This window comes from Penicillium samsonianum (genome assembly GCF_028829775.1).
Source record: "Penicillium samsonianum strain IBT 33392 chromosome Unknown utg000003l_segment0_segment0, whole genome shotgun sequence".
Lineage (NCBI taxonomy): Eukaryota > Fungi > Ascomycota > Eurotiomycetes > Eurotiales > Aspergillaceae > Penicillium > Penicillium samsonianum.
The window spans coordinates 7,919,820-7,927,342 of record NW_026643261.1 but is presented as its reverse complement, the minus strand read 5'-3'; positions in this window follow the sequence as shown (position 1 = coordinate 7,927,342).

Here is a 7,523-nt window from a genome sequence, read left to right as displayed (position 1 = left end):
AGGCTACCCCCAGAGATACTCATAAGCCTACCCCAGGGGTAGCTTAGGGAGTCGACTTAGGAGTAGGCACGGAGGATATATAAGGACACTCATTCATGTACTTAGTATAGTTCTTCGTCTTCAATCATACATTGTTACTTGTGTATACCTTTGGAAACTTCAGTGACTCTTTTACTTGATTATAACTTGACAACACCTACGAGTAGACCAATACCTCGGTATAGATCTCCTCGGCGCTCTACCTGGCATCGTTCCTCGATACCTCAATAGGACCCATCCTGCAGTAAGGCCTGTTAGGCAACAATACGGTTGAGAGAACAGATCGTTGACGTTGGAAACCTGAGAAGCATAAGGCAAGTATAACCGAATCCTTCTAACCTAACTGTGACCAGTTAGCAGTGCGTAACACTAGACTCTCGCCGTCCTAACTATTATACTCCTAGATCTCTTGGCTAGACCGTTTATTTCTAGTAAGCTAGGTGGTGAATGCTTAATAGTGTATCCTTCGGCTTATATTATAAATTTAACTTCATTTCTAGCACTTCGTTCGTTATTATAGTGGAAGACCCTAATTTTAATCTTTAACTAGTTCTTGATTAATGCTAAGAACCGCCTAACTACTATCTGATAGTCGTTCTTTTTGACGTAAGTGAATATAAAGTGGTATCTAATACTATCTAGGTAAAAATGCGTCAACTAGATATGTCCGTTATATACTGGTTTTAATTAAACTAGATCGAAGTGCACTCTACCGAATACACTATATATCTGTCCAATTCGATATCGAGATATCTGTCTAGGTGTATCTGCTAACTAGCAAGCTTTATATACCTACTTCTTAGGGTTACTTCTAGTTATAATAATACCCTCTATTATCTCTACCAATTTAGTAATACACTCTAGTCCAATATAACCTAGGCGTTTATACTATGTTTCAAAAGTAGCCTCTATTTTTGGCTCCTTTTCTGATTTCTTAGTAGTAAAAGCCACTTCTTTAGTTATTTCTTCCGGCTATAAAAGCTACGGTAGTTACTAATCTTAATAGATGCTGAATACTAGCTTTCTACTATTAATTATCTTAATGCAATTGCTCCTAAAATTCATTAATACCCCCCCCCTTTATTATCAATCTATGGGATATCAGATTACTATAGAAATTGGGAGAATATCTGGCATTCTTAAGCTCCATTTTAACTAGTTTTCTGTTAACTAGGCTGACTCTATAGATAACTATAGTGCTAACGCCGTCTATTTTCGTCTCTATGTCTCCTACCCGGACGCTACTTTATACACCCACGAAGGTTTGAAATAACCGACGATCGTTATATATATACACTTACGACCCGGTATTAATAACCTATCTTTCTTTTACTAGCTTTATACCGTTTTCTTAGGTAGAGAGAGCTTTAGTTTAAAGAGCTTCCTTCTATATACTCATAGCTAGAATAGTATCTATTATAAAGAAGCTAAAGTTATTGATTTCGAAGGTTATATTTATATGCTTTAACTTTTCTTCTTATCTTTTCTTCTTAATAAAGGCTTTCTAGGCTAGGTTTGTATTGATAGCGGCGTTATACTTCTTCTTAACACTAGACCTGGTAGTGACCCGCGGGTGACCCTCACGACCCTCGAACCGCCCCGCCACTAGGGCGGTTCGAGGGTCTAACATTCCGACCCTGAGGGTAGTCCACCTGGAGGTTGGACCCTCGGAGGGTCACCCGCGGGTGACCCTAAGGGTCGTCAAATAGGACAAACAGGCAAATATCGTGATATATATAATTTATATAGATTTGCCCTGAATTTTTAAGTATCCTAATTATATGCCCGAACTTCTTAAAGAATATTTTTTGGTGATACGTTGTTGTAAAAACTTATAATATATATTCTTAAACCTAGTTTCTATCTACTATATATCTATTGAGCCTTTTTAAAACCTTCCGAACTCTTCCAGACGATCGAGGGAGAGGAATTTCACTATCTTCATCTATACCGTCCTTAGGATTAGATTGTACCTTATCGCCTTCACTTAGTGAGCCACTTCTTTATCTCCTCCCGAGGATAGTATTAGGCGTAGACTTCGCCATAAACCGCAATTGGGGCCAAACCTTCGCCCCAACCCCCAAACCGCAACCGCACTGCGGTTTTTGATGGGTTCTGTTAGGGCCCCAAAAAACCCATTTACAACCCATTTTTGCATAAAATCAAGGTCTTGGCATATATAATTCTGCTTATTTATCACCATAAATTACTATTTTTTAACCTTATATCAGGTACTCTTCTAACTATCACCTTAAATGGGCTACAAAACATTCGAATTTTATATTGCTTTATAGATATTATTAAAATTTAGTTATGGTTGTATTATTTGGCCTTTTTTGCTATTGGTTTTGAGCAAAAATAGTGTGTTGAATTAAGTGTTGTAATTTTTTATATGTTTTGCTATAGAGATATATATTTGATATAGTGTAAGCTAAGTGATTTTCCTCGAAGTAAAAGCTGGGGTTCTATAGTTTATGATTTCCCTTATTATTATACCTTAATTAGTATTATTCGATAGAGAATTCTATAGTTTAAAATCAAGTATTATTTTTAACTAGAAAGGTACTAAAGGTGAGGCTATATCTAAGTTTAAAGCTACTATTTTGATGATTATATATAGTTGCGAAGTGTTAAGAAGAGTTGGTGGTTTTTTACGGGTTATAGATAGGTTATTACGGTTTATCGATAGGTTATTATAGTTTATCGATAGGTTATTACGGTTTATCGATAGGTTATTGCGGTTTATATACGGTTTATAGTGGTTTATTACGGTTTATAGTGGAGCTTAACCCACTTAGTCAACTAATTAGTAGCGAGATATAGGTTAGAAACGCGATATATTAACTAATTCTTCTTTCTCCTATTTATCGGTCGCGTTTATAAGGATCTAAAGCATTTCTATAGGTATTATTCCCTCCGTTCTATTATTTTCCCCTTACATTTTACCTTTTATAACTTATTATATCTTAAACTTAGTAGTTAACCTTCTCTTCGTCTATCTACGATAGTGATTTAGACAATCTTATTCTATGTAATCATTTTACCCCCGATTTCTTAGAGAGCTAGAAGACTCTACTAACCGAGGATTTTCTCCGACCGGCTATTCCTTTTTTAATCCCCTCGTGCTTAACCCGTGTTAGCCCTAATCGCGTGAAAAACTATCTTCTTTACGATAGGATGGTTTATAACGAATAGGTAAGCTAGTGGCTTAAAACTAGCTTTAGGAAAAAGTATAATATACCCTAGGATATAGCATATTAATCTACTACTTAGAATGATTTCTAATAAGTAGCAAATATCTCGGACGGAGCACTAAAAGTTATATATAAGCGCTATAGTCAGATTCTTAAGCATCTAAACTTTATCCGAGAGACTAAGGATAGAAGAAAATCGCGTTAAGGAACCTCGACTATAAAAATATACCTTAAAACTATAGCTTATATTAAGGCCTCGTAGGGTTAGAAATCGGATATTACTCGGTTTTTATAAAAGGTATATAGATATTCTATATAATTATAATTACTTAGGCTCTAATTACTATAAGTAGAATATGCCGGACGTCGAAGAATTCTCTTAGGAACGCTAGGAGTAGGGCCTTCTTACCTTTATTACGGATACACGGCTTCCCTTTTAGCTAGTTAAACATCCCGTATTTTATAAATTGATTTAGTAAGCCTAATCCGCCCCTCTTATACTATCTATCCCCTTAGTAAAGACGTTACGGCGCCGGCTTAAGGCCTCTATATAAGACTAATAAGAAGGGATCTTACGAACACTTCCTTAAGGTATAAGGATATCTATTGCCCTTAATTACTAGACCTCACCCTTTACCTAGGCCTTTATAGCTATCACCGGCTACTTTATTAATATAGACTAGAGATACCGTAAGGTTCTTCTTAGGTTTAAACCACTTTATAGATCGTATACTAGTGTGAATCTAAGTGTCGTCCTCCTTAATATCTTAAAATAGTATAAGATTAAGGACCGAGTCTTTATAGTTACGATAGATAATATATCAAACAACTAAATAATAGTTAATACCTTATAAGAGTCTATATCTAAAGACGTTACTCTTATTCGGGTTCTATACCTTATATATATGATTTAGCTTAGTCTGAATGAGCTACTTAGTTATATTAAGGCTTGCCCGCTTAATAAATCAATAGAGACGCGATAGAATAAGTAGAGATCATTATCCACACGTGCTAATTTAGGGAAGATTGATATTACTTATACACTTTCGAAGGTAATATATATTCCTTAATTCTCTTAATATACATTACTAACTATTGTTACTATTAGATTCGAAATCTTACTATTTATATAAACGTAAGCCCTTAACGCCGAGAGATATTCTACAACCTATAAAGCGATACTATTAAGATTATGCCTTTATAGGATATAAAAACGCGTTAGAACTTAACATTCCTAATACTTCGACGTGTAAAGCGCCTACGGCCAATCTTCTAGCCTTTCTATAATAAGTATAAGCGAGCTAATATAGCGCTTAGTAATAAAGAATGGCGTTAGGTTGATTACCTTCTCTTTCTCACCTAGCCGTTCTTCGATTTTATAGTTGAACTCTTAAAGATATAAGACGCTATAATACACCATATCTTCCTGATTTATAATAAGCTATTTAAACACCTTAAGAAATTAATCTCCTAGCTTACTAGGAAACGAACTAGCTAGAAGCGACAGATATTATAGGCCTTATAAGCATCCCGGAAGAAGCTCGGTTAGTACTACTCTAAGACTAATAATATTCGGGGACATCTATATACGATTAGTATAATGCTTAATCCTATTAATAAGTTCTAGTTCTTTTAAACTAACAATTAGGATAATAATTAGCGAGCAATATACCGATAAAGTCTAGAAGATCACCTATCTCTATATAAAGAGCGCCTAAATCTCTAGCCAAATTCTTCCGAAGCGCCTTCGCTAATAGGATTATAGTCCCGCCTTACCTCTATATTAAAGCCTAACCGTCTATATCTTACGGTTTCGGGTGATAAGATTATATAGTACTTAGATAGTGGTATATCCTCGCCTCTACTTTTGCCCTTTATTCTATTAAACTAACTAATCTAGCTACTATTAATATAGCCCCTTTAGAGTTCTAGAGGACTAATATACCTCGCTTCCCCGCTCTTTTAACTCTCACTTAGGATATTCTCTTAATCCCTACTACTAGTGCTAGTGTTAAACGATTGTTTAATACCGCTCGGGATATCTATCACTACCGCCGTGGTAGACTATATATATCTATAACCTAGGAATTGATAATATATCTATATATATCGAAGTTCGATAAAGAAGAATAGGACTCGGCATTATTATAGGAGTTCTTTATATAGGATAAGATTGAAGAAGCAAAGGAAGAGAAGGGGATTATATCTGATATGGTTGATATTAATCCAATTAGTGATATAGAGGAAGATACTAGTCACGAAGAAGGGTAGGATATAGAGGATCTAGATAGTATAGTTGATATAGTGGATTATATAGCTAAACCTACACTACCTTCTAATTCGGAGAGTAGTACTTAACTACGGGCTAATTTACGAGCTCGTAAGCGTGTGAGACGCGATAAGGATGTATATGATTATCATTAGGGAGAGAATACAATTATACAATCTTGTTTTTTTTATCAAAATAATCTTAGATATATAAATGAAATACAGAAGAATTCAAGGAAAATTGCATAAATTATGAAGGTCACATGCTCTACAATTCTACTCCACTTTAAAAACCAATTGGGGCCCCATAAACCATTGCGGTTTGAAAGTAAAAACCCATAAACCATTGCGGTTTACAGACCTCGCCCCAAAACCCGCCCCAATTGCGGTTTGGGGTGGGGCGGTTTATGGGTTTTGCGGTTTATGGCGAAGTCTAATTAGGCGATAGTTATAAAGTAGGTAGTGACTAAGTTTATTTAACCACGTCTTCCTTAGTATCACTAATTGGTTCAAACGAGGTAGTATCTATACTACTTACCTCTATCGAAGCTACGATCTCCTAGGAAGATAGGTACTCCTAGAGAATCAGCCGCTAATTCTCCTATAGATTAAACCTTATTATACATATAAATATTATGATATCCTAGATCGTTATCGGCTTTAGTGAACCTCGCCGGTAATAATAAATATTACGTGTAGAGTTAAATAGTCGCTCTACACCTACGCTAGTAGCTAGAATAGACGTAATATCACGGACAATACTTATAAGAATAGGCTATTTATATTAATTTTCTTTCTAGAAAGCACGAGGTAATAAACGCTATAGTGCTAGATATATATCAATATTAGTTAGATATAAAGGATAGAGATAGATAGTTAGACTTACCGGAATTAAGATATTAAGTTAGCTTATCCTCCTATAGAGCGATAGACTACTAGGAGTCATTTAACTCTAACGCAGATTTAAGCTCGGATATTCTAACCCTAGATAATAGACCACTTAGCGATAACTAACTTTCCCTAATATTAAGCCGCTCCTTATAGCGCTCAACTTAAGTCTTAAGGCTACCTTAGTAAATATCCTTCTAGCTAGCTTCGTTAGGATTATCTGATTCCTATTCCTTTAATAAGAAGAACTAAAGCTTTTAAGATAGAGACAAAATTATACTAATAGTATAAAGATACCTATCGATACTATCTATATCTTTATAGTATTTCGAAAGCTTTTCTAACGTAGCTTTAAGGGCAGATTATATAAGCTATTTCTAAGGAACCTTCTTCCGTCTAAGTGTAGTAATTACCTTCTTAAGGTGGATAAAAAGGCGGTTATATATACTAAAGATAAGGTGAATACTCGAGTCTTTAGTCTTAGATATAAGACTTATAAACTTGTAGAATAGTTTAAGAATAAAGAGTAGATATTTAATCTACCTCTATTCTCCTAGGCTTAATATAAAGTGAGGCTACTTATACTACGAGTAGAAGGTATCGAATACTAGTTATAGTCTCTTTACTCGCCGAAGTATTAGGAAAGTTAAATTCCACCGTATCCTAATATCTTAGATTGGAATAAGTTTAGGCTCTTCGTCCTAGAGAGTATAAAATACGTCCCGCCGCTATAGGCTTACGTTAATATAAATAGTAAGATTGCGAACCTAGAAGAGATATTAGTATATAGAAGTAATATTTAGAATATAACCCACCTTATTAAGTGTATCTACGATCTTATACTTTCTTTAACGTGCACGTAATACCCTTACACGATTATTAGACTAGTTTAACTTAGTAGTATTATTACTTAGAGATACCTTTATCTTCCTAAGCAAATCCGTAAGACTAATTTAGATAATATAAGTAATATAAGGTACACGAATAATCGTGGAATTAGTGCTTAATTAGATAGTCCTTACTAAGTCGTTTATAGCCTAAACTAGTGTTATATTATTTAAGGTATTATCGGTAGTGATTACGAGCACTCGATTAAGAATATTATACTTTTATAATATCTAAGTAATAACCTCA